Source organism: Aphelocoma coerulescens, chromosome 5 (assembly GCF_041296385.1).
Source record: "Aphelocoma coerulescens isolate FSJ_1873_10779 chromosome 5, UR_Acoe_1.0, whole genome shotgun sequence".
NCBI classification, from domain to species: Eukaryota; Metazoa; Chordata; class Aves; order Passeriformes; family Corvidae; genus Aphelocoma; species Aphelocoma coerulescens.
This window is the reverse complement of record NC_091019.1, coordinates 25016277-25043774: the sequence shown is the minus strand read 5'-3', so window position 1 is coordinate 25043774 and position 27498 is coordinate 25016277. Positions and strand designations below refer to the sequence as shown.

At 37.0% G+C, this 27498-nt stretch overlaps 1 protein-coding gene across 18 annotated transcripts in view; it reads left to right on the top strand.

Moving 5' to 3' along the window:
- LRRC4C (leucine rich repeat containing 4C) overlaps positions 1-27498 on the top strand; it is a 513517-nt gene that overhangs the window by 152173 nt on the left and 333846 nt on the right. The gene's annotated exons all lie outside the window — the stretch shown is intronic.

Below are 27498 nucleotides of genomic sequence, written 5' to 3'. Positions count from 1 at the left end.
TTCTATTTGGACTACATGTAATCTAGTGAATAATGTGACATCATATTATTTTTCCTTTGAGGGGAAAATTTGTTTTCTTTCAAAACAGGCCATCTTAAGAAGTATAGGAGAATCTCTGGAATATAGATGTTAGGAATGAAACGTATGCTATTATAATGCTGTGCGTCTGTATCTGATTTTATAAGAAGAAGTGAACCTGCCTTTTATTTGGTCTTTTATTTATAAACTAGGAGTATAATCAAAGACTCACTGACTAAATATTTCTCAGCCTCTAACAATTTCTTCTTCTATGTATGTTTGTGTGTTAGGGAAGCATTGCCATAGCAGCCATGCAGATAATTAAGTTTCCTGTAGAAAGCTATTCCAGGCTGTGAGGAAGTATAAGGCAGCATTTTTCAGCCCTAACGTGAACCTCATCTGTAGTTTCAAAGTTTCTGCAGCTTTCACTGACACCACCTTGTGGTGAGAGAAGAGGGCACCTTAAGGGGGGCAAAGAGGGGCTTCTTGCCAGCCTTCAATATGGCAATGAGTTTCTCTTTCTTTTGAGGTTCAGGTTCCCTTTATTTTAAAACTCAACTATATAGCCATGTTGACAGAAAATTTCCTATTTCTTGATGGTTCTGTGTTCTATTGTGCTTCAAGTTAAGTGAACGCTTACAAAAACTGAAGTTCTGTTTCTGAGCTCATCTCTATTCTGTGAGTATCACAACACTGAGATTTCTCAGTTTTCTCTCAGCTTTGCCCTGCAGGCAAAAGAAATCTGGGGCATTAGAAAGGGAGGTTCTGCCTGCTTTCATGCCTGTTCAGGTGACAGACAGGCTCTACCCAGGGTGCTGCTTGTAACGACTGCCCCTTGAGTTTATTAGCCATCTGTATGATGAAGTAGTAGATGGAGACAAGCATTTCAGTCTCTTCTTGCTGCAAGACAGTGATGTGACCCTCTGGTTACACCAGCAACACGTTTTATTCCTTTATTTTGCGCACAACCTTATGGATTTTTTTGTCTTGCCTAAAATATCAACCAGCTCATGAAGGGAGAAAAAACCTCTTTCTTCAAATTTCTTTTTATGCAGCTTCTTCATGATCATAATTTGCTACATCATTTGCATCTGGTACTTTCTTTGGACATGAAAAGAGAAAGAAAAGAAAAAATAAACAAGAAATAAGGAATAAAACATCCCTCATAATGATGAGCTTTTTTTTCCTTACACTTCAGTTTGTTTTTTTTTTTTTCCTGCATAGGGAATGATTTGTGGATCTTGTCATCTTCAATGTTTGATAGGTGCCTTGCACTACAGAAGGAAATAAATCCATCCTCTTGGTTTAAGGTGTACCCATCAGCTGAGACACAAGGGAATGTGTTGGATATGTAAATAGTTGCATAGGAATTTTGTACTGTTCTTTAAATAGCCATTATGTGTACACCAACGTCTTGGAAGGAAATTTTCTGCTGCAATTTGTATATGAATAATAATATGAATAATCTGAAGGTCACTTCATCATTTATAGGAAATCCTCCATCTGCTGTGTGAATGGGGTGTATCTTAAATGTTTCCATTGAGTTCTCTGAGCTGAGTGCTTTTCCTACTCTCATGAAGGTGAATTCTCACACCCACAAGGATCACTGGCTAAAAATCATATTCAAATCAAATATCTTGAGAATACATACACCTGAAGTATTTGATTTGCTCTTTCTGTGACTAATGGCTAGAGGAGAAAGTTTGGATTTGCACTCTTCTCCTCCACACTCTAGTTGACAGTGTCTTTTCCCTGCGTGGTTCTGCTGTGGCAGGGTCACCTGCAGCTTCCCTGCCTGGCACATAAAAGGGAATGATGTGCTGCAAGTGCACTGCTCTAGGCTGAGCTCTCTAGTGGGACATTTGGCCAGCTGAGCAACCTGGTGGACCAGTGGTTGTAGGTACTTTGAACTGAATGCTTTGTCAGGAATTGAATCTTTGAAATCAAAGGTAAACATACTGTGAATGAAAAAAGTAAATGAATGCTGCTAAGAGAATATTTGGTAGCCAGTGGGATTTGTCAATTACTTTTGATAGCTTGCTTAGTAGCAGGGAGGAAACAGACCTTTTAAAATTAGGAAATCCTCTATTTGGCCCAGAGACAGGAAGAAGATTCAATATTCTGCCCTGAAACAGCCAACAGTGCTAGAGTGAGGGGGGAAAAATGTTTATTACAAGTTGTTTACTGCCAAATGATTATTTAATGTTCTAAATATCCTGAAGAAATAGGCCAGGACTTAAAGCTCTGTGATAAAATATTTACAGCTGCCAGGCCAGCCGAGGTGTATGGGGGGTTGGATGGAGTGTTGTATGTGACCTAGATATATCTGAAGCCTGGCTAGATGGCAGAATATGATCTGAGAGGCGTGATCCCTGAAGACTTCTAGCACATGTCAAAACCAGGATGGTTGCAAAATGTTTCTGAGATCTTCACACCTGAAAAAACACTTCTCAAGCCCGTCTCAATTTTTTTCCTACATCTAAATTACTTTGAATGCTCTTATGTTTCTGTTGCATTTTACCTAATGTTCTATAAACAGCAATAGTTTGTCACTTAGAGAGTTGAGTTTTCTGTATGTTGTTCAAGGGAAGACAGCAAAAGGAAGTGGAAAACCTATGAGAGAATTGAGGCTTTAAAAAAATTACCAATTTTTCTCTCTTCTTGGAAGATGTAACTCTTTGGATTTTCTAAATCTGGAAAGAGTTCTCTTGGGCAAGATGATTTCCCAGGGGCTAATTTTGAATGGGATGTTAAGTGGCAGAGTGCTTGTGATCCGCCATTTTTACCAAATATAACTGGTTTATAATTTAAATAGTCCTATAGCTCCCTTGCTTCTTTTTCAGCAACTCGCTCATATCCTGATGCAGGTGATGTTTCCACAACATGGTTTTCCATGTATTAATAGGTCACAATTTTGTAAACTGATCATTTCTCACACCTGAAGAAATGGAAAGCTTTGCAGGGTTATTCATAACAGGGATATGCAACTGGTAGGAGAAGGAGGAGCTTCCCACAGTGTCCTGTTGTGGATGGACTAGAAAGTTGTGGTTAAAAAAACCTGTATTAATATTTTAGTTTGTTTTTTTCTCCTTCCTGTCTTATTTTTCAGTGATGCTGGGAAGTTTATAACTCCACTGAGACCCTTCATTGCTCCAAAGCTAACTGCTAAGTGTGTGCTGTAGCAGTAAATGTACATTTTCTAGTATTGCAAACAATATTTTCAGAAGGCATAGGATTATAATCAACTCTTACTAGTTTTTTCAAGCAATACTTATTTTACTGAAAAAAATAATAATGAAACGGTTTGTTATGCAAGTATCCTATTCTCTTCCTTTCATACCTTTTAAAATGCATGATTTTATATTCCGTAGTTTAAATAAATTTGTACTTAAAACCCTCTGAAATATGAGGGAAAGAAAATAAAAATAAAATGTAGAAATTATACCAGTTTGCTTTTGTTTTCCAACTGGCTTTTTTGGTCAATTGTTAATAGCTAATCTTTTGTTTGTGGGTTTTCTTTCCCCACAGAATAAGGTGATTTCTTTTGTCTTTAAGAAATTCAGTATATAGAAGAAGTTTACCTCAGCTTTTCCTTATGGGTGGAAGTGACATAGTTCATCTTATGGGGTACCTGCAAGATCTGAATATGATTCCTTAAGGGGGAAAAAAGCACCAATTTTTTCTTTGATTATTTTGGGGTGAAATGGAAGTTACAATTAGATTCCACGTTTTTCCACGTCAGAGCTGGGTTGTTCTGGTGAAGTTTGATAGAGAGTAGGACAGGAGTTTCTACAATGAATTCAATTCCTTACAGATTGAGTACCAACTCCATTTGTATCCGAACTTACAGAAGTGTGGAAAATTAACTTAACCTGGAATCTGATGTAAGTGTGCACTTCCCAACAACTTCACATAGCAGTAGTACAGCAAGATGATTGAAAAATTATAGCTATTCCCAGGCTATTTTACATTAGCCAGGGATGCTTAATTAGGTATCTATTTTAATCTTAGCTCTTTAGGAATGTTTCAGTCACTTCTTGTGTTTGGGTTCTTCTGTCAGAAGAGTAGCTTAAAATTATACTGGCCTTTGGCTTTGCAATTTACTTAAACCACAAAAAGAAGTCTTGTATTCATTCAGAAAGAGTTTATAATGTTTTGGGTTTTTTTTTCTTCTTGAGTATTAGGCAGCTATAATAATATAATTTTGCTTTGTGCTTTGCATGTCTTTATCTTGAAGATAAGTAAATGGCATTAAAACACATCCCACAAATACAACTATGGTGTAACCATAGACTGTATGCTGTATACTGATCTTTTCAGCTGCTATTAAACTCTAACACACCAAATGATCCTTGTGGGTCCTTTCCAATTCAGAATATTCTGAGATTCCATGCAATGTTGGTAATATATGCTTCCGGGTTGTTGATCAGTTTTGGTCTTTTATGTTTGCAATCAATAAATGGACAGAGTTTAAATGAATTGAATTGGTTTTCTAGACATTAATTCAACTTGTAAATATAAACTAATAGTCAAGCAACTTAAATGAAAATTTTAGTCTATTGGTTTATAAAAGCTCTTCCTTGTATTTGTGGTTCTGATTATTTTGCTAAAGATGTGGATATTGTAATGTTAGCTGTTTGACTTTTGCATAACTTAAAGAAAAAATTCAAGGGCATTTATGATGCAAAAACTGTCAGGAAAAAGAAAGCAAACCAAAGGCTGCTCAGTTGTTTCAGGTAGAATTTCAGGCTCCAGTGAAAAGTAAATCTCCAGATGATCTTTTTCAGCTTTCTAGCTCTACCTAGTACCAAGTAAAGAGTGATAAGATTTTTCAAAGCTGGGGCAAAAATTATCCATATTACAGAAATTTACATGTCTGTCACATCTCCCAGGTCTTCTGGGACTGGGTGAATTTAAGTCAAAAGACTGCGTGAAGGATCAGATGAAGGCTCAGGGGACAATAGGATTGTTTAGGGTAATGTGAATAATGGAATTATGTGTCTCAGTACTCAGAAATTCATGCTAGGATACCCAAAGTATGCTGTGTATCCTGGGCCAAGAACAGAGTCTGGATTTCAACCAGATGCTGGATACTCAAGGGACCAGGGGCTGGAACTCAGCCTGAAAGCCTGCCCCCAAAAGGGCACATAACCAGATCTGTGAAAGTAGCATTGTTTGTCTTAAAACATTTCTGGCATTTTTCTTTCTACTTCACTGGAAGAAGCTGGGTATAATATCCCTTTCTCTCCCTCTGGTCTAACAGGAAAAGCTAAAGATAAACAAGGTTGAGAAATGGCTCAATTGTCTGTAATGAAAAAAATGCGCTCGATGGACACTTTCATTTTACAGCTATTACCCTTAGGGCCCTCCTTATTCTCTCAACTCACTTTTGCCAATGATTAAAGTCTTGACTGATCATTATTCTCTGAGGTACTTTTGTAGGATTTATGGCTTTGAAGTGGTTGTCACATATGCCACTAAAGTACTTCGCTCCTTTTTTTTTTATCCCATCCTGACACCTCCTACAACCATATAGGGTTTGGCTTTAATGAAACTGGAGTCATAGAAGCTTTGCCAGAGAGAGAGGGTTTGACAGGAATTTAGTACAAAGACAAACTTTTAAAAGCAGAATCACAGTGTTTCAAATGAGTATTCACGGGTAAATTTTAATATTGTGGAAGTATTTTCTGTGTTTTCCCATTACTGTCCAAGTGATTAAATCTTGATCAAATATGTAACAGAAGCTAAGTTTTTGTTTTGTGTGCACAGCATAAGAAGGTAAAGAATTTTTAATAGGTTTGCTTTAAGGAAAAAATAAACCTGAGTATTAAACTGTGCATTTATAGAGTTATTATAGGAACAGAAAAGAATATTAGGGGTGCTACACTAGGTCAATGGAAGATACTTCATTTGGGAGCCTGACCAGTACGGTTAAACCAGAACAACTCGGATGAGAAGCCAATAAACTGAGTCACAGAGAGCATAGTGCTGAGGCAAATCCTGAGTGGGAGAACTTTGCAGGTTCTCATCAGCTGTGATCAAAAACATTTCTTGAGAAATTTAGAACAATGAAGTATAAGACCACCATTGAGTCAATATTCACAGTATGAACTGAGATGGGTAAAATGCTAAAAGTACTGTGAAACTCCTGGTCTCCTCAACTGAGAGAGAAAAACCCCGTCAGTATGAAATAACCAATTTGGGAAAGGAGCTATAATGAACAGAAATTTTAATGTACTCTTGGTTCACGTTTTTACGCATGAAAAACAGTTGAAACACAGGCTGTGTCTTGCCAGAAAGTAGAAAAGAAAAGATATCCAGGCTGCAGGACGAATACGAGTCTGCTGAGGTCAGGGCAGGAAGTGACATTTTCAAACTCACCATTGTCAGGGTACTCTGTATATATCTGTGTGAGAGTTTAGCTAGATTTGAACTCCAAAACTGCCTGACATTACCATTTGAGGGAAGAAAGGAAGAACTATATTCTTGGTCTTACTTTGCTCTTTACTCTTGTGATAGTCACTCCATGAAGCAAATGCCAGTATTATTTCTCAGTGTAGTTGTGTTTTCTCTAGCGGTTGCTCAGTAGTTTCTCAGCTGAGTTGACAGAACTGTTTTTTGATGGTCTCTGTTGTATGGTGTTGAATGATCTAAGTCAAACCAGAAAGCTTCATTTAGAGGCAGTAGGGCTGGTGGTCCTTACAGAATATAGTCTACCAGAGGTGTGTATTTTTAGCTCAAGTGGTGGTGGTGGTGGTGAGGTGATCTCTGTCGGCTTACCCTCATGGGAGAGCAGGAAGCAGTGCGACCAGCTTGCTCTTACTGGGTATTGGAAAGTGGTGTAGCTTTTTAAGAGTAAGAAGTAATACTTAATATCACTAATCCTAAAAATTAAAGCAAAGAATATTTTAAGCAATTAATCATCATCATATTCAAAACAAGAATGCAATGGCTACGGTTTCTTGTGATCACCTTGTGAGAGGTGTAGTAGTAGACAGGATGAGATTTTCCTACCCAGTGTCCATTTATCACAGTTCTTTTGCAAGCCACCAGAGTACATTTTGTACCAATCACAGGTCTTTAAATTAGTCTCCAAGATTATGTAGTTGTTTGATTCCCCACTGAGAACTGGAAAAGAGCTACAACTGTGAACTGAAAAAAAAAAGGATTTGTGTCCTGATCTGATACTAGAAAACCTTTTAAAAAGGTCTTGTTTTACTGACTGCTTAGGAATGACAGCTTTAGTTCTGGTAGTTTCAGGGAATGGACAGGAGAGAGAATTACCTGTTTCCTTGTCAAGTGTCATAGTCTAAATGCACTTGGTAGAGCCATTAAGAGCTGTAATGTCAATGTAGCCTCTGTTGTCAAAGTTTCCATCTCAAACACTGAGGTGAGCTGCTAAATACTCCAGCCGATCTAGGTGACAGGCTTTACCTTTCTCCTGTAGCTCATTCCCCTCTCCATTTGTCCTACCTTGTTCCCTAAATCAAATTGTATCTCCCCAGACTTCCAGTTTTTTCCTTTTCCCTCGACATTGTTGTCTGCCATTGCCTCCCCACTAAATGAATCAAAGCTCCAAGACAGAATCTTGCAACTAACCTGCAGGCCAGCATATCTGCTGTAGGGATAGAAGCACCATGAGGTGGCCAGCCAAGAGGCAGCCAGCCACTTGGACTAGGTGGATGCCATCTGGCTTCCCTGTCAGCACCTATCTATTTGCTGGCCAAAATACATGAGCTCTCTGACTGCTTAGCTGTGCTCCCAGAAGGTATGTACTGCTTTTTTAGCTCTCATGGAAAGCTCAATGTCTCGCACAGCCTATCTGATTTGGATTGTATTTTGTCTGTAGTATGTGGCCTGTTGTTTTCATTTTGTTTATTTGGGTTACATTTAGGGATCGATCTTCAGAATAAACTCTTTTGTCATTATTTTCTGAAGAATTTTCAGCACTTCAGTTTCTTTGTTGTTGCAAGTCAGACTTTGATGCAAGACACTATAGGTTGGCTTCATCGTTTTTTCCTTCCCTTTCTCAATAAATTTTTTATAAAACAGCCAACCCCAAAACACTCATTAGTTCTTTTAAGGGTGTGGGAAGAAACAACGTAGAAAATTCCATATAACAGCTTCTGAACATCCAAAATTATTGGATTTTTTGACCCAGGCAGTTTGATGAAAGCTGTGACTCAGTATCCTGTCCTGTCATAAAGGACCTATAAGTACTTTTGATTGCTCTTGTAATGTGTCTTTTTCTAGAAACAGTGCTTAACATTTTTAATGTTAAATAACAAAGGTCAAGGACAGAAAAGCTACAGTGAATGTGGTATGTGAGTTTCAATCTCTGTGATTTATTTTGTGCCCTTGGAAAAATTATTTTTCTATTTATTGACTCACATTGAGCCCTAAAAAATTCCTAAACGTTTTTGTTCTTCTTCTGTAAACAACCTTTGCTTATTTTAAATAATAATAATTGGTTTCCACTGGTTTTCTCAGATACCTAAGCATAACCACTTACTTGTGTTGGCAGAAGTTTGTTTTGTCCCGAGGTGATGAACGTATGCATGTGAATGGAACCAAAAAGTCAGCATGTGAGTGAGGAGATGCCAATGGCATCATATACCATGGGGTCTGGGCTCTTTCTGTGCAAGGCTTCATAAATGCAAGATGTTATTAGTGTCATGATATGAACATCTCATGGTAGCAAAAGTGTAGTGCTATGTCTAACTGCTATATGGTTTATGACAAAAGATTTGTACAGCAGTAATCCTCAGTAACATGGTAGTTACCAGGAATTAATGACTGGATTGTTAGTTAATTCCCTAGGTAGGACAAACCACAATCCTTTGTGTCCTATCTAGCCTGTCATTAATATGGTAATGCCTGTGTTTAGGGAAAAGGCTATTCCTGTTAGAATCATAGGCACCACTGTTACGATAAAAAAAATCAGCTTGTTTTTGCTTTTTATATTTCTGTAGTCCATTTAATCTGTGTATTAGTTTTGGAAAACTGATCAAGAGGTAATGACCAACTTTGTGCTTAAAAAACCCCAAACCTCTGAGTGGAAAGACCTTCAGGAGGACTTTGGAGAATACAAAATATCCTGTTGTACAGAAATAATATTGTTTAGATAAGTACTGAAATTCTGAAGGAAAAAAAAAATTGAGGATGACCTGGCTGAGTGCCCCAATATATTCTTCTCTCACTGTCCCTGTAGAAATTTAATTCAAATGACTTTGGGGTTTTTTTTTTGGTACTGCCTTGCTAAGTTCATCAGTTTGCCTGAATTTAAAGGATGTAATTGAGCAAAACAAATCCTCATACATTATAAATCCCCATATATATGACAAAGGGGATATCCCTTTGTGATAATTCACAAAGTTTCAAGGCCAGGACTAGAATCTGCAAGTTTTCTAGGACAGATTTGGTGGAAATGGTGTCTGTCCCTCCTGGATCTAGGGCTTAAGAGGTCTGGGATAGGGCCTTCAGAGCTTCTGCTCATTGAAATCAGCATTTTGCAAGTTAGAGTTTGAGTTTTATAGAGACACGACATGTTGCAATGAGGAATAGAATCCCAGTATGAATAAGAAGGCTATTCTGTTAAAATTGGATTTGAAGAGTCATGCATTAGATGAAAAATATTTATATTTCTGTATGACTGTTAATTTAATAGTTTTGAACAGGTTTAATATAACAAGTGAAGACAGCTGATGGTGAGACATTGGGAGAGAACGTTTAGCAAGCCAGCTCTATAAAGCTTGTCTACTTAACATTAAAATACAGTTGGTTAATATATTTCTGAATTATAACAGGAAGAACAGCTGGTGTAAGCCCTGTGCTATAAACTGTGTTGCTCTGCTGTCAACCCTAGTCCCCTTGTTGCTGCTCTCTTGACTAACTTTCCTTTACAAGAGGATGTGCTTAGTAACAGTTGCTTTCCTTCTGTGAAGGAAGAGGAAATACACCTCTAGATTGTCAATGGACTGTCGCTTTTCCCTCTGTTTCTGAGTGACCTGTTTGTATTGTAAATGTTGTTTGTGGTTAGGGTTGAGAGAGTCAAAGAGCCTACAGCTCCAGGAGCACTAGGGCTGGAAAAGGCATGCCAAGGCAATCCCAGCAAGGCCCCAGTATTGCTGCTCCTACATTTTATCTGATCTGGACCACCCCTGGTGATGAGGTTAGGCTTAGGATTAGGGTAGTGATGATGGTAGTGGTTAGGTCAGTGGAGCTTCAGTCAAGCTATGGCCCCCTGCCACAACCTGTTTTTAACCCTTGAGAAACTTTCCAGGTTACCTCAGCATCTTGATGTTAATTTTTATCATGTCCTTTGGAGATAATTGTAAAATAAACCTTTGTCTCTTTCATAGAAAGTTACCTTACCCACTCTTCCTCTGTTTAGTTCCTTGAGTATTTATATATAGGTTGATTTTTTAGAGCATTATCAGATATTTTCATATCCTTTTAACCATGAATTATATTTCCTCATGTCAGAAAACTAAAAATTTCACATTTCCTCATATCCAAAACTTAAAATAACTAAAAACTTAGAAAATTAAGTCACAGAAAATAGGAGAGAAATTACGTTCATCAAAGCAGTTATCTGCTAAATCACTTTAGTGTTTGCTTGCAGTTGGAGTTAAGCAGTTCTCGGTGACCATTACAAGATTCTCATTAATTTTTTCTGCTTATTCTCTAAAACTTTAATTTGACAGCTGAATGTTTTAGTTTCCTGACAGCTAATAATAAGAATTAGGAAAGAGAGGACTGGCATTGTGCTCAGAAAGCCTTGCAGAACAGTGCAGAATCTACCATGGGGAATAGAGACTCTGCTGTTCTGATATTTAAGGGACCGTAATGGTAGGGAAGGGAAAAGGAAACCACAGAGACTCCTATTAGGGACTGGGAGTCAGTTAATGGGAAAACTGAGATGAAGACTGTGATGATTCAGAAATGAACAGTGTGAAGATTGTGTGGTGGGGAATGAAAAAGGGAAGTGAGAAGTGCACCAGTGGACAAACTGAGAAACTGGTGCATCTGCTTGTGTTTTGGGGATGAAGGTTATTCCTGTTTTGCGAAAAAGGGACATTAGTGGGATCATCAGTGCTGTGATGGCTAAGGGTAAAAATAAACAGGCTCTGGAGAGAGTGGAGAACAGGATATCTGCAGAGAAATATGGAGGGCTTACAGAAATTGGGGGCTTCCTCCATCATGAACAAAAGACTAGAAAGTTATGATATCTTTTGTTTACACAGGTGGTATAAGGACACACACAGAACACAGGAAAAGGAAACCAATAATTGTACGGACAAAGTTAAGGCCCTTTCATTTTTTCCATATGGACCCATTTTGCTTATCTTGTATCATTTGGGAAGGGAGGTTCTGTGGCTTTGTACATGGAAAATACCAGAACAGAGAGCTGAAGTGCCAGGATGTAGGGAGCATGTCCAGGGACCACTGTGTTAAATAAACTTGGCTTTCAGAAATGGCGAATGTTTAATTTCTCTGAAAGTGTTTGTCAAGTATATAATTTTTGAGCATCTCTCAAACCAATAATGGGTTTGTGCTCAGTGATGCACAACTGGTATGCTTCACCACTGTTTTGATGCAAAGATGTCATTTGTCTTACACTTGTGTATGTTTGCTGTCCTATTTGTAGGACCGAAAGATTTTTGATCATGTCCAGCCTTGGAAAAATTCAAGGAGACCTCTGGAAATATAGGAACAGTTGTTTCCACTTAGTGTGAGCAGGAGGATTAGCCAAGCGTTAGAATTAAATCTACTAGTGTTTGTGAATTAGAATTTGAATGTCTGGTGAAGCACAGTTGTAACTTGCATAAATATGTGGTAATATTAATGCAGTGATTTGTATATTATTGCTAACATAAAAGTTTTATAGGGCCAGTGGTGGAGTAATGTTTTGCGCTTTTTGACCACATTTGCAATCCAAAAGAGTGGGGAGAGAAAATCCAAGTGCAAGAGTATTTTAATCTTAATGTTTTGCATCTTTTACATCTTTCAAAGTGGAAAAATAATTCAGTTCCCTATGGCAGATGCTTTGGGTTTGGAAGCCTGCTTTTAAAAGAGTACATTTGGAAGGCTTTTTGAATGACTTTATATTCATACATTACCTGATGTCAATGATGTGTGTGGTACTGAGAGTTACCCATCTCTGTTAGTGTCAGCACACATGTTGGATAGCACAGTTCTATTGACATTTTAGTGACTTTTCTTTTAAACATCTTTGAGTTTGGCTTATGAGGCTGACCATTCAAAGTTCCAGCTGTATCTAATGAGTATTTCATTTGCAGGCTCTATTCAAAGCCGAGTTCTTAACTGGGTATGCAGGTTGCATTTATCATACCATTTCATATTCAGATTCAAATTTTTTACATCCTTATTTTTGTAAGTTCACAATATCTCATTTGGAGATGGTATCACTCCCTTTTTGTAGTATGCAAATGACACTGAAATCTTTCCTGTGAATCTGTGCATGGAGTAAAGGAGTATTTCATTTAAACATGAAAAAGAGAGCATACATGCAGTGAATGCAGGCTGGGGTGGGATAGATGAGAGGCTGTGATTCTTCAGGGAGGTTTAAATTATTATTAACAAGAACTTGCTAATCTTCATGAGAAGAAAATTATTACAGGGATTGGTTTTCCAGACTGCAAGGATGGCAGCTTCATCTGAACTGCCTTTAAAATCCTGTGGGAAATGAAATAGCCAGCAAGAATTTCAAGTTGGCTTATTTTCCAGCATTCCTAATCTGCTTACTTCATGATAGGGTTTGATGCAATAATATATTTCCTTCTGTATTGCAAGCTGCTCAGTTTGAGTCCTTACAATTTATATTTTGGCATGAAAAAATAGGAGAACACTGTCTCAGCTGTCCCATCACAGTCACTTTGCCTGTCCATGAAAAAAAAAATAGAGGTTAGAGAGGTCTGCTAAGAAGGTTTCTCAATAAGATAGAGGCAAAGGTTATATTAATCATGAAAACAGCAACATGAGGAAAAAAAAAAGGATAGAGTATAAACTTTTCCCTATCCTTTCAGAATAGCCTTAGCAAACCCAAATCTGGGTATTCTTTCAGCAAAGTCTGGAGCACTAGAACAGTGCAGTGCACTGCAGTAGTTCATTGCTCTTTGACAGGTCATTGATCCATCCTCACAGTGGAAGGTATCCAGAGGTAGAGGCACTAAGATGAGAACAGATTTTAAGAATGTTAAAGTGCAGAGTTTTGTGTTGAAGAAAAGGAAGGATGTGCTGCCCTTTACTGATTTTGTATCAGGAACTTCACAAATAGCAGTAGTTATTCCTCCAGTGTATGTGTCCTGTAGGAGTAGACAAGGATAAGCATGGCTGAATAATGGAGGAATGATCAGGAACACTTGTAACTGAGAACTGGTTGAAAATCAGGAGTATTTCTCTCAATTCTACATTCGGTCCATTTATGGCAAAACAAAAAGAAACAGGGGTTTGTTGTTATCTTTTGAAAGCCTATCTCTTGTATTTCCTAAGTTCAAAAGTAGTGGCCTGCATAAATCTGAAACCATTTGAATTCTGATTTAAATCTGTTCCTTTCCTGTGCAGAACAAATCTAATGATCTATTTTTAGTTAATTTGCATTTATTCTAAATTATTTATAAGCTATCTGGTCTTGAAAGGATGTATAGAAATTTAGTAGTGAGTACAATTTGGCTAATTTACAATTGTATTTTATATGATTCCAGCCTTCATACTTCCTGCCCAAACTTTTCTGCTTCCAGGTTACTATGTGTTAATAATTTTGATGCCATGCCCTTGAATATGGCATTGAACATATTTGGTCTCAAATGTTCACATTTGTTAGTCTTTGTAATCTTTAGGTTCTCTCCTTCTCTGCTGTTTCTCCCAAAGAGCCCCCTGGAATACCATTGTGTTAAATCTAATTTCAAAATTAGCCAATAGACTTTGCCACATGTTAAGCCATTATTCTTCCTTCTGACCTTAGTTCACCAGAGCAAGCATCATATAGAATTTGTGCTACTTAATTGGTATTGCTGTCTGTTACTGTGTTAGTGTGGGCTGGAAAGCAGGTCTTAGCAGGTTTTCATTGTAGCAAAACCTATGTGATTTACATTCAAGGGAGTTTCCTAAATCCAGGAAAAAGAAATTTAGCTATTGGTTAGCTATGGCTTACAGTGATCTGGAATAATTCTTAGATGAGTTTGATTTTTTCTTTTTTCTTAACTGTTTTGGTTTGTTAAAGCCCTGTCTTTTGTGAAATCACCTTGTGAGAAGATGTGCTGATTGATTGTTGCATTGAATTCATTGTGGAGCATCATGTAACTTTTGTGAAACTCAGTGAGGGGGAAGGTGTTGGAGATATTTCATACATACTCTTTTCTTAGTTAGGAGTGTTTAAAGTTGGTGTCAGTTGCATAGCAGATTTATATGTCAACTTGCTCTTTTAATTGGTTGTTGATTATATTTTAAATCAAAAAATGAGTTTGTGTGGCTGCAGGAAGAGATTAGTGCCACATATATAAAATGAAGTCTGGGAACTTCTTTCCTGCTCCTGAATTATGGAGCAAATGTAAGACAGCCTTCTGTCAAAAAGCCTGAGTACACATCATAAATAAATATTACCCTGGACAGTCATAAATAACAGTCTTAGCTTTTAATGCATAATTAACATTGACTACTAGCTGGTAATGCAGCTGAATAACTATGCCACCTTTTAAGACTATTTCTGTCTGCTTCAGCCACAGTCAAGCAGTTAAAATATGGCCAGTTCTTTGGGGTTTGGCAGAGTAATATTTAGCTACAAATTCCCAGTGAGGTCTTTAAAAGTCTAATTAGTAACAACCATTAGTGTTGGCTTATTACTCTGGTTTAGACACTAAATAAGCAGCCTGCTTTTCTAGGGTAAAGTCCTACAATGTGCTCAGAGTACTAGCTACAAGGGTTCATTTTACTCTTCCTCCTTAATCAGAGTCCCTTCAATTACCCGGTGGTCTAAGTGGCTGAACCCAGTAATGCTTAACTCTGTTGGGTACAACACTGCATCCATGTCCTGATTCCCTGTGGCCAGGACACCCCACCATGCAGCAGGAGCTGAAACCCCTCCCTAGATCACATACTTGGTGGAGACCCACATTAAGTTGTCTGCTTGCAATAAATATGCACAAGAGAATGATTAGCTGAGCCTGCCTGTATAAAATGTGGCTGAGGTTTGGTGAGAAGACTGAACTGGGGTGGGTACAGTCCAGTCCCTTTCATGAGTTTGTCCTCAGCCTTGTCCTTGAGCAATTCATTCAGTCACAATATGCAACCTGGCCAGGTTCAAAAGAGGACACTACTGGCTGCAGCATGATGTAAGGTGTGCAAGTATACAACAGGAAAGCTGATTTTTAAATAAAACCATGCAGCTGCATTTCTGTGCTCTAGCCTGTAAGATGCCTAAAGGGCACTAAAGTGTTGTCTAAATTTAAAAGGCATTGTGTTCCTTGTTTTCTCATTTACAAGTGTTACCTTGTGTAAATGTAGTGGGGTTGACTCAATTTAACAATTGAGAGTTCTTAGAGATACTTTCCAGAGGTTTCAATGAAAGCAAAACAGAGAGATGTAGCAAGATGCATGGATTTGCAAGTATCTATTACAAGAATTATGGAACAAAAAAAACCTGGAACACACTGGAGAATGATAGTTGTGTACTGAATTGTATGTAAAACCACTTTTATGCTCAATACCTGCTTTTTGTCATTCCACTGAGTAGCTGTTATGTTTCTATTGTATATGTATATTGGTAGTATATTTCACATTGGGTTTACAAATTATGCACAGATTATGCAGCATAAGGCCATGGGTATCAGTGAATGCCTAGGAAACATCAAATATTTAAACTGCTAATTGTTTTGTTTTTACAGTGTTTCTGCACACATCCTGGTGCAGTCAAAAAGGACATAACTTTTGATACTAAATAAAAGTATAATACTTTCAGTGCTACCTAGGACTTCTTACTGCCTGCTGCTTCTAACTAATAGTAAGTGTTATTAGCAGCAGTTATCTTCTGTCTTTTAGGGGTTTATCTTTTAGTGACAAAATTTTAATTTGTGAGTTTTTAGATTTGTATAAAAGAGTAGTTATCTATTTTGATCTCTGGTTCTTAATTGAAGAGCTATTTTCCAAAATAATTAGATATTATTCTAATTTGACTTTATGTAGGATTTGGTGGCTATTGGGTTACTGTTCCTGTATGTAATATTTCTTTGAGATTTTATTCCACTCTAATTACTGTTTAATGTCTATATGCTTTCAAGGTTGTCAGTTTAGAGCATGTATTCATCATTGTTCTGTGCAACAAGTGTTTTTAGATCCTTAAAAATGGTAATGATAAATCATACTTTTCAATGTAGTTTTACCAGGGCATTTACTGGAGATATATTCCTCCTATGGAGTTGAACTTCATACGTTCATGCAGTTGATACAATTACTGTTGGACTTACTGGGACATTGCAGTGAGGAGTTACGTAACATATACTGAATTTTTGTGATTTTTTGGAGCACTTTCTTTATTATTCCTTGAATGTGGCAACTCGTCTGTGTTCTCACCACATCCTGGTGTAACTGGGGAGAAGGGCAATGTGTTTACCTGAGTTTTGAACTGATCTGCTGTATTTTGGATTGCCTAGCTAGGAGTTCTCAATTTTTTCCCATGTGTCTCCTAATTCTATCACTTAATTTCTTTATAATACACTTTGTCCTTTCCCTTGCTTTGTTTACCCAGATGGGTGATGAGAGTGACTCCAGCAGAAACACTGTAGGCATAATATACCCCAAGTTCATCAGAGAAGGCTGAGGCAGTGGCCTTGAAAGACATTTGCTTTATTTCTGTTCACTGCTATGGATCCAAGGAATTTTCACTGCTATAAAACTCTGTTTGCTAATGCAATCCAATAACTGATATTTCTGGCATGAATTCATCCTTGCTGGAAATAGCCCCTTTGCTTTCAGCAGAGCTATTTTAGGGATGGATTTAGTCATCTAGCTTGTTAAATTATGTCCCTTTCTCTTCCTTGATTTCCTCCTTTCCCACAATGTGAAATCTGTAGTCTTCGCTCTTGGGTCAGCATTTTATTTTCAATGTGAAATGTATGTCCTGGCTCCAAGGCCATAAACCATTCAAACAGCTTCTATTATATTAAGGATTAATGCGAAGTATTTATTCTACCACTGAGTAGGAGGAGCGGAATACTGGAAGGTCTAGTAATATTTGCCACAATATGTTCTTTTACGTGAAAGGGACAGGGTAATAATGTGTAAGATTGCATTTATTCTGTGCTGTACTTTGAATTTCAAGAGACAACAGAAAATCAGGAGGGGTAGATGTGAGAAGAAACATGTAGATTAAGCAGCTGACATCCAACAGACCTGAGAGCATTGGAGTAGGAACAGGAAACTGCCTCTCTGTGAGTGATTTTGTCCATGTAAATTCTTGGCTTTTCATATCTGCAAAGTTGTTTTGCTAGTTCTGCTAATGATTCAGCTTAGCTTTTTTTTTCAGTAAGGTCTATTCTATTTCAGCTCTGGAAAGGTGGTCTATAAAGGAATGGGTATAATTATGAATCTGAATTTTTATCAGTCCTTTAAAGCAGGCTGTTCAGTGCATGTTAGAACACCCTCTTGCATCCACCTCAAAGGAATTTGAATTCCAGATCAGTTTTATATTCTGTGCCTGAATTTCCCATAGATCAGAACAGAGATACAACAGCTATCCAGAAAACTATTCAGACCAATGAAATATTATCTTGAGTGTTTGAGGCTTCTCTTTTTTTAGGTTGGGGATTTTTTTCAGTTCTGAGCAATGCATATCTGAGTCACACATATGCAAATATATGAAATGCTAAAACTAAAGTACATGAAACAAAATTATTATACTGAATATTAAAAGAAGTAGTTAAAAATTTTATGGAAGAAGTACAGATGAATAAGATTGATTTCTGTTGTTTTTGGTTTTCTTTTTTCCTGTCCTGTCCATAAAAAATTTGCCGAGAATGAGTGTCCTTCTGGATCTTCCTGGTTTCATTAGCAACTCTATAGTCTATACAAAACATAATTGAAGAACTTTTGATGTGTGAATCTGAAAAGAGAAACACCAATTACTGACACTCTGTCCCTGTGGAGAAACTTTTGTTCATATTTCAGGGCATGATGTGATCAGTTTAAAATGCTTACAATAAAGCAATATAAAAATGGGGTTACAGAGGGCAGGCAATGTTTCCTTGCTTGGTTTGCCCACATTAATGACAGCTTTTAAGGTCTTACACTGGATCAATGTCATTTCAGAGACTAAACATTGTCAGCAGTAGAGGCTGTGCAACCAAGAGATGAGATGAATAGGCCAGGACCAGAAAAGAATTCCGAAGGAAAGTGAGGATGAATTAGTAAAACTACACTACACATAACCAATAAATGTAGTTTGTGTCCTCTTGCTTCCTGCTGCCCAGATACTTCAAGGCTGCAAGGTGAAAAATATAAGTTCCAAGGAGGGCTTCAGGAAGATTTGGAGAACTGTACTTGGCAAATTGCTAAAACCTGTACAAAAAGCAAAAGGCCTTGTGGATAAATACATGGAGGAAAGGTCAGCATAACTTCTGTAAAGTGAATCCCTCTGTACAAAGCAATGAGCAGGGGAATAAGAAGGGAAGTCCTTGAATGGGTGAACCAGTGATTTAAACATGGGAAACACAGGGAAGGAACAAATGATCAGCTTCCTAAATCACCAGTGGAGCTGAAAGATATTTGTGCTGGGACAAGTGCTATCTAGCAGATGGAATAATGTGCACCTGGTAGAGTAAGAAAGCTTATTGATGGCTGTAAATGGAAATACTAAAGTTAAATTGAAGAACTGAAGGAGGATCTTACACAATCCAGCAGCTGCATAATAAAGTGGCAAATGAAATTTGGTGTAGGTAAAGGTTAAATTTTCCACACAAATAATGTAAATTTTGATGTAATATATGAAATGAAGAAAGCTGAGATGAGTTTTAGTGGTCAGAAGGAAGATTTGTGAGGTTATACAGCAAAAAGTCCATAAAGGTATTGATTTAGTACCTGGTAGAAAATCAAAAGAAATAGAAAAAAAAAAAACCAAAACAAAAACCCCCTGACTAAAAGAAGTTATTAGAAAACCGATAACTTGGGTCACTGTGTAAATCCAAGGTTTACCCTTATTTTGGGTATTTTATCCTCATATTAATTAAATAATATCTTCACATATAGATATGAATGCCTAGAGGTTAGGAGATATAACATGATTGCTCATCACTTGCATTACGATGAGAGCAACTTTTGGCTACTGCCTGAACTCAGATGGAGAATTTGGGATGAAACAATATGACAAGTCTTACAATTTTCTCTTATGGTACAGTAAAATAAAATATCATATCATCTGACTTTTATTTCTGCTGTCCACAAGAAAATTAGTTTCTCTTTAGCATATGTGCTTTGTCCATTCTTTAGCTCTTCACATTCACACACAATAGCATTTAGTATCTTGGATTTGGGGACTTTTCTAACAAATGGCCATGTCTAAAAAATTAGTATTTTTTACTCATCAAATTTTGCCTCAGATCTAGAAGAGTTTTATTCTAGTTTGTGGCCATGCAGATAGTTTAAAAAGCTATTTTTATTCCCCATTTTGTTATTTTTTCGTTGTTTTTAGCATCATGCTTTTGATGTCTCCATTGCACTAAGAGAAAACATCCTTTGAAGTGCTCAGCACTTTGAAAGCAGGGCAGAAGGGAAGGTCAGAAGTTTCACCAGGTATCTGCTGAGATCTGCCTGTTTAGAAACTGCAGAATACTGACCAAAAAAACTGATGCTTTTCCAGAAGGAGTTTTTGATCCAGTGTGCAGCTGGTTTGCTAATAGGCATCAAGAAAACAACATGTAGCAGTAACATCAGGTTTAGAGCAACAACACTTTTCTTTAGCTGTACTTCCTGTGTGAACAAAGGAATGAAGAAGTCAAGTGGAACATGAATAACAAGAGGACTGGGACCCGTCTGTCACCTCTACACACCTTTCATATTAGATGGTTGAAAACACTAGAATCTTCTGTATGCCCTGTAAAAGCTGCTGTTTCCTGATCTGTTTTCATTTTGTACTGTAAGGCATGAAATCATAATTTCAGATAATTTCAGACTCAGCAAGTCTGGTCACTTGGAATAAAATGCATGACAGATGAGACTAGGTAAAGTATTAATTATCAGTGCTATTAATTACAAATGCAGTCGCTTCTTCTTACCTTTTAATACCTCCCAATTTCTGTGATTGTCATAGTCATTCATAAATATCTGCTATTTTTAGCAAACGATTTTCAACAACTAATGACATGAAATGAACCATTGAAAATGAGCAATTTATTTGCTTCAGTTACTTGTTATTCACTGCTTGGGGTATAGCTGGTCTGTACATAATACATTATTATTTTATAATAGAATACTGAAAATTTGTAGTGTCTATAATGATGAATTTTTAATTTTGAGAATGGTGATATAGAGCTAAGTCTGATTCTGATTTCTAGCATTTTTCTCTTAATTTTTATTAACATAAAATTCTTTAAGTAATCCAGTTTAAATGCAAATGTAAAAAACCTGGAGGTGCATAGCTCTGCAGTGGCAGATAAGTGGTAGGGAAAATCACTTCTGAGGAGGAGACGAGTTATGATTGGGAGAAGTGTGTGCAGGGCATCCTTTCCACCAAGGGAGTCCTACATAGTGACAAGAACTCATGTTTTGGACTATGGAGATTTACTTTAACATCTGAGTTTGCATTTTATGTCTAGTGGATTTGCACTAGTTCATGCAGTGCTGCTAAATCATATCAAGAATATATAAAATGCTGTGATTGATCGTCTACCTTCCCTCTCTTATGTTTTCTTTTCCCTGATGCTATCATTTACTATATATTTGTTAAGAAAATGAGGGCTGGACTTACCAGTTCCTTGTTTACTAAGTCTGTTAATTTACTTTATCTGGAATATGATAAATGCAAGATTTGGTAATATATGTCTTGGATTTAGAAATGGGAAGAGATTTTTTTTCTTTTCTTCTGCTGGCACTAAGATGTAGAACAGAGAGCACCACTTCTATAGGCCTCCTGGAATTCTAACTTAAAACATAACAGCTTTCTGGTGATTCGAGAGACATTATGTTAAAGGCAAAATGATAAATGATTCCTTCGCCCCTGTGGAGGAAAGATAGGAAATAGAGATCAGTATTGCATCATCAGATGCCTTTTCAGAAAAAAACAGTAGTTGAGCAAGAAATTAAAGGAACAAAACCCCATGACATTCAGAGGCAAACTAGGGAAATAAGATCTAAATAAAATTACCACTATGCAAGTAGTAACTATACATAATTTATAGACAGCACAAAGAAGCATAAAAAATGATGTTCTGCAGTAGCCCTGTTAATCGACAATTTTGAAAGGTTGCTTTGATCTGCATCTTTCATCCATATTTCTATTATTTTGATAGATAGCAATGTTAAAGGTGAATGTCTTAGTGAGATTTCATTTGCATTTGAAGCAGTCTTGCACTTTTGTCTCCTTTCCAGCATCCCAGCAATTTAATTTTTTTTTTTTTTTTTTTTTTACTTTAATGTTAAATTTATGTGTGCAAAAGCTAATGGGATATTAAGCCGTTTTAAAGCTCTGGAATGTGAATAGAGAAGATTTTCAGATGTTAATTGAAACTGGCAAATGTGACTGAATAGCAGAAGGCTATTGTTAAAATTAAAATAGGTCTAATTTAGAGAGAATATTTCTGATAACAAGATGAGTTTGTGAGTAGTGACATTCTCTGGAGAGTTGTACAGACCATTGCCTTCTGGAGAGGAAACCATATGCAGAGATGTGACAGGATCTGCTGCTACTGCTCCTGACGTGTTCCATGTTGTAACTGTGAAGCTGGGATTAGCTGGGAAGTGAGCTTCCACTTTTCTACCAAAATGCCGAGTGAGGGAGCTCCTTCCCCCTGCTGGACCTGCAGCCATGTGTTTACTCACAAAAGGAACTGTGACCCCCCTCACATCTTTGGCTGCGTGTTTGCACGATGCTCAGTCCTGGGAAGTAGGAGGGAAGAAGGCTGCTGGATAAAACAGAAAATTCAGTGCTAATGCTTTCCTTTATTCTTTCTTTTTAATTTTTTTTTGTCTGTTTTCATTGAAACTGCTGTGCTGCTGACTTCCTGTGTCCCTGTAGCAAGGAGTCTGAGACAGGTGGCAGAAGCTCATTGCAGTGCAAAAGGTTCAAACCCCACTACATCCAGTTTATAAGTAATTGTGTCAAGTTCCCTGAAAATTACTAACCCATGCCAAATTAGCACAAGATTGGTTTTTATTACTATTTTTTTTTAATCTTACGTTTTTTCTTTTTAAAGCTTGGGAAGCTCCAAAAGAGGCAGTAGCAGCAGCGAAGTTTACTATTCATGTGAAGGTTCACATTAAATTATGGGTCAGCATGCAATTTCTGGTACAATTGTGCTCTTCATTTCAAAATTGGAGGCTTCATTTATGCACTGAAAAACACAACAATAAATTAGGTGGGTGGCTGCACAGAAATATTATAATGAAAAGGTGGGTGAATCTGGGAGGTGCAGTGGGGAAATACACATTATAAAATAAATGTCCCCATTTTAATATTTCCACCTACTCTCCTTATGGTGATACCATGTGGTTCTTATCCTCAGTTTTTCCTGCCTTCATACTTTCAAACTCCTGAGAGGAGGAGTATTTGGGAGGATGGAGCTGTAAGAAAAACAATTTGTCAGGCTGTCCTCTGCAAGCTGTAGTTCCTGCAAACACTTTGATTCGGTTAACTTTCAAATCTCTCTGCCCTTAAGTATTGCATCTTTTTATTTATGTCCTACAAAACACAGCTAAATTTTATATCCCTTCTTTGTCCACTTAATCGGAAATGGTAGTAAAGTAGTAAAAACATGTGGGAATGGCCTTCAAGTTTTAAAAAAAGAGCAGCTTTTTACCAGGACATTCTCTTGTAGAAAAGAAGTAGTGGGTTCTGGAGTTACTGCCAATGGGTGTAACGGAGGCAGGTATTGCCCCCTGGCCTAAAGGAGACCTGTTGCCTCCTTTCATGAATGTGCAATTTCGAGTACTCTATCTGCATCTTTGAGCTTTTCAACAAGGGAGTTTCCAAACACTTTCCATTATTTCCCAGTGTTTCCACATACTTCCAAGAGTTTATGGGAAAAAGTTTCGGCAACCTTTTTTTTTCTCCTTGTACTGACTGTCAGTAAAAGACCATCACTACTAAAACACTGCAAATTCTGCCATCTGTCTTTTATACTGTTTTCTGAAATATTTTGGCTGTAAAACTACAGTCTGGCTCTCAGAATCCAATATAAAAATAACAGCAAATGAAACAGAATTATACTGAGGAGAATGTTAGGAGGGAAAGAAAAAGATATTTCTTGGGAGGGGAGAAGAGAAAACTAAAGGAATACAAGTTAAAATGGCACATGGAGGAAAGGAGTCAAGTTATGTATTCCCAGAACGAAGCAATTTTGAATGAGAACAGCAATCAGCTGAAGTAAATAGAGCAGGAAAGTAAATCTGCCCCAGCAGATAGAAATTCCTGTATTTTATTTGCTAGAGTTATTTTTCTATAGTAAAAAAGAAGCAGGAAAAGTGAATTACTGAAACCATACTGTCATGCTTCCTTCTTTTTTTTCCCACCTCCAACTAGTTTTTCCTCTTCTTATCTCTTTTCTGGAGGTAAGTGGGTCATTTACTTCTCTGCTGTGACTCCTCTCCTTCTGCTTTTTTATTCAAAGAACCCCAACCAAACTGTCATTTTGTGTTCAGGATATCTCAGCAGAACCTTTGGGATATTGATAGTAGGGGAAAAAAAAAAAATAATTATGTAACATTAATGTACATAATGAACATAGTGTAACACTAATCCACATGATAACTGTAGGCTTCAAACCCCAGCATCAGGCCTCTGAATTTCGACGATATAGATCATATGGTTTGCAGTATGAATTGTGGTGTATATCTAAAATCAAGCTTAAATAGCAACAATACCAGAAACGTTTATGGTAACACAAAACAACTAAAAAAATATTAGCAGCAGTCTGTAGAAAAGTCAATTTGAACCCATCTCTAAGAGTAAAGAGTTACTCAGTTTAACATTTTGAAAGGGGAAACCCCTGTCCGTTCCTCTTCTCTGATATCTGCTGTTTTATAGTCTGTTCTGAAAACCTTTCAGTTCTGTCAGATTTATGGGTTCCATAACTACTCTTTTTATTTGTTTTGTGATTGTTCCTCTCCCCTTCCATGAATTATTCTTGTCCTCTTTCAGATGAAGTGCCTTTGAAACTGCAGGCCTAGGTTGAGAGATGCGATTCATAAGAATCTACATATCAACAATTTGATATGGTTTTGTGATGATAATTGAAACGGATGACTAATTCCATGTTAGTACAAAGAAACGGTAGAGAAAACTAGAGAAAAGGTGAACACATTTGCAGCACCTTTAAACTAGCTGTAGATCTTAAGAGAAATAGCTTGGTGTTTTTATATTTAATGGAAACCTAAATAAACTATGGTTAACAAAATAACTGTATTTAGACAGAAACTGCTCCTGGCTCTGTAGAAACACAAACTGTTCATTGTTGTTTTTTTGGTATTAAACTACTGAAAGCTATTGATACAGTTCCTTGTTTAGCTTAAGTTTTATGGAATTTGGCTTCTGTAGACAAATTGAATCAGTTGAACTTTAATCAGTTCGAGTCTTAGTACTGTCAAGCAGTTTATATTCCGTATTTTTCCTCAATGCCACAAATGACTGCTGTCTTGAATAATGTGATAGAAAAAGAATGGTTTGCATCAGAAGGACCCTTAAACATTATCAAGTTTCAAACCCCCCTGCCTTGGGCAGGGAGCCTTTCACTAGACCAGGTTGCTCAAAGGCCTATCCAACGTGGCCTTGAACACTTACAGGGATGGGGCATCCACAGCTTCTCTGGGAAACCTGTTCCAGTGCCTCACAACCCTCACAGTAAAGAAATTCTTCCTAATATCTAATCTAAACATCTTTCAGTTTAAAGCCATTCCTCCTTGTCCTGTCACTTGTAAAAAGACCCTCCCCAGCCTTCCTGTGAGTCCCCTTTAGGTACCAGAAGGTTCTCTAAGTTCTCCTCTGAGTATTCTCTTCTCCAGGCCAAACAACCCCATTTCTCTAAGACTTTCCTCGTAAGAAAGGGGAGATGCTCCACTCCCCTGTTCATCTTCAGGGCTCTCATTCCTTAATATATGTAATGAAAACATATATTAAAAATGTGAGTATTGGTCAGCTCCTTCAGTGACTTTCTTCTATGCTCTTTATTGGCACTAGTATTAGGAAGTCACACTCTGTCAACATTGGTGAAACCACTAACTTTCCTTAAATATGGTAATAATATAATATTTTATATTTGATTCTCTTGCATTAGGGTAAGACTGTGTCCACTTTGTCACCTAAGAAATGTGTTCTTTCTAGCATATACCACAATACTAATTAGGTGGCATTACAAGGATTTTGTGGCATATAAAAAAATGTGAGGATCCTCTGACTCTCTACTAAGTCAAAAACCTGGAACTGCCAGAACCTGCTGGGCAATTCACATGCAAAATGTAAATGGTGCTGGAGAAATGAAGTTGGATTAGCAGACTTAAGGGGATTTATAATGAAATAAACGGAAAGCTAACAGCTTAGGGACTTTTTTCACCCTAAAAATCATTGCAGCCATGTTTTCTTTTTGTTGATACCACTCATTTGAACATTTCACTGTTTAGTAAAACATTTTTAATAATATTGAAAAGTAGACTTTTTTTCAGAAGATTAATCCAAATAAAATTAATGGTATTGTTATAGTAATGTTTCTTTGAAATGTTAATTTGATCTATATCATTATTTGAGGTATTAATCTTTACAAGGTCTTGGCCAAAATCCACTCATGTTAATTACAGTGAGCAGATCAAGTTTCACCTGGCAGTTTCCAATAAAAATAATTGTTTTATTTATTTCCTGCAGCATTACTAGATTCTCTTAACAGCTGTCATGTACAGCCCTGGAGATTTATTAATCAGAAAGAATATTAGTAATACACTGAAGTGGAAGGTGTAATTCAAGGATTTAAATTTTAATTTTCAGGTTATTTTGTAGATTAATGTTATTAATAGGAAAAAATAAACCTTTCAGTAATAACTTATTATGGCTTTCAGTCTGTAAGGCAAAGAATTTCTGCTTTTTTTTTTTTTTTTTTTTTTTTACCAACATGCTCTAGGCAGTGGGGTTAGATTAAACTTCTTTTGCAATCTAGTATATGGATTACTTCAGTGAGACTACTTATGCAATTATTTTTTCTGGTCTTGTGTCTGGGTCTGTGTAACCATGCACTCCAATGCAGTTTCAGAACCTATATCACTAGAACAAGAACTTAACTTCTGAGATAAGATCTGAGTTATATTTTGTGGTATAAATACTTTTCTTGTGCCTTCCGCTGTTTGACTCCCTGATAGTATTTTTTTATGTTATTTGTTTTTAAATACCTATGGATAAACTGATGTGTAAGATATGGGCAATTTGTTCTGCGTGGTTCCATAAGTATGCTTTTATAGAATAGAAAAGCAAATTAATAGTGTTTCAGAGGAGAACCCATACAGTTGTTTCCAAGAATGCAAAAGATCTCCATCTCTAACCTCAAATATTAGATATCAGTCACACGGCAAAACAGCTATTGAATAGATGGCAAGAACCTCTGTTTTTAAGAGATGTTTTTGTTTGCTTTTAGTGAATCACAGTGACTTTTGAGGATGCTAGAAGGCTGAGGTTACCTTGCTGTTTTGTTTTAATTTTAATGATAATGCACTTTGTCATTGAGACTATTTAAGGGAAAATCACTTTATTACAGCATCTGTGATAGAGTCAGTGCACAGTGACAAGGAGGTTGGTTTCCTGCCTTGCATTAAATGCAACTTGGCAGCATTAAAAAAAACCGAAACCAACAAAACTTTGAGGTTTGTTGGTTGGTTTGGGTTATTGTTTTGTTGTTGTTGTTGGGTTTTTTTTTCTAGCAAATATTTATAGATATGATGGAAAACGTGACTTGGTAAATGCACAAGATCTCAGTACCTTTGGAGGAACAGGTGAGCTACTTCCTCCTCCTGAACAGGTCTTAACTGCTACATACTGAAGGAGACAGTATTACTAGGTTTCAAAATCTTTTTTTTTGTGACTCACGGTAATCAAGTTTCCTCATATGCCAAGTTCTAAATTTCTACAGTTGTATGAGAATCACAGCAGGAAGTTGAAATAGAAGCAAGTTTCTAATTCTTTTGATGGCAGAACATAATAGCTGAAAGGAAGTAAGCCCAAATTTTAGCGATTTTAAAAAAATCTCCTAATTATTTAAACAACTCATGATTATTTTAGAA